This window comes from Bos javanicus, chromosome 19 (assembly GCF_032452875.1).
Source record: "Bos javanicus breed banteng chromosome 19, ARS-OSU_banteng_1.0, whole genome shotgun sequence".
NCBI lineage: Eukaryota > Metazoa > Chordata > Mammalia > Artiodactyla > Bovidae > Bos > Bos javanicus.
The window spans coordinates 1,152,774-1,153,989 of NC_083886.1; the positions used below are offsets into that span (position 1 = coordinate 1,152,774).

Consider the following 1,216-nt stretch of genomic DNA (forward strand, 5'->3'; position numbering starts at 1 on the left):
TCACACTTTACAACAGGTGTAGCCATCTGAATATATATAAACAATTACTTTCTTGGCACCGTGAATAGCCTGAGTCCCTCTTCTCTTCAACAAACTCCTCATGGCATTTTTCACCTCTGTGTTTCTCATTGTGTAAGTGATAGGATTTAACACGGGAGTGAGGATTGCAAAGAACATAACCACAAATTTTTCCACAGGGTAGGTGACCTCAGGACACATAGAGGTGAATATACAGGGACCAAAAAAGAGCACCACTACTGTGAAATGGGAGCCACATGTAGAGAGGGCTTTGTGTCATGCTTCAGAGCTATGGGATTTCAGAGAGTGCAGGATGACTGTGTAGGAGATGAGAAGCATGATAAAAATAAAATAAAATAAGCACATTCCTGAAGGGTTAGCTGCCACCATGATGCCAAGCTTGTAGGTGTCACTGCAGGTGAGTTCCAACAGTGAGAAGAAATCACACATGAAGTGATCAATGATGTTGAGACCAGAAAAGGTCAAGTTTACAAAGAAAAGAATCTGCACGGTGGTATGCAGGATGCCCCCAATCCAGGCCACCACCACCAGGAGCTGGCAGAGCCCCTGTCTCGTGATGGTCATGTAGTGCAGAGGCATGCAGATGGCCACGTATCGTTCATAGGACATATAAATGAGAAGGATGATCTCTGAACCTCCCATTATGTGTTCCAGAAAGATCTGAATCAGGCAGCCACTCCAGGAGATGGTTCTCCTCTGGTACAGCAGGTCAATGATGAGTTTGGTGGTGGTGACAGAGGTGAAGATGCCATCTATGAAGGACAAGTGAGTGAGAAAGAAGTACACGGGAGCAGAAAGTGTGGAGGTGAAGGAGATGGTGATGACAATGAGCAGGTTGGCCAACACAGTAAACAGGAAAATGAGCAAAAAGACAATGAAGAGCATTTTCTGCAAGTGTGGATTCTGTGTGAGTCCCAAGAGAACAAATTCAGTCACGTTGTTGGGACATGTGAGGACATCCATTTAGGAAGTAATAGCTTCCTATGTCCTGAATTATCTACAAATAAGTTTAAAAAAAAGATACCAATTAACCATGTAAGAAATTTGAGCTGAATTTCTTACAACAAAGAAATAATGATTATTTTACTGTGGAGCATGTCCTTGTCACTTTTGTCTCAGTTCTTGTTTCAAGCCATTTATAAATGTTTCCAAGATGATTTCCATCTCTACAGACACC

At 42.5% G+C, this 1,216-nt stretch overlaps 1 pseudogene; it reads right to left on the minus strand.

Annotated features, from left to right (window-relative positions):
* On the minus strand, positions 1-1,002 carry LOC133233046 (olfactory receptor 4C3D-like; annotated as a pseudogene).
* Between the last annotated feature and the right edge of the window lie 214 nt (positions 1,003-1,216).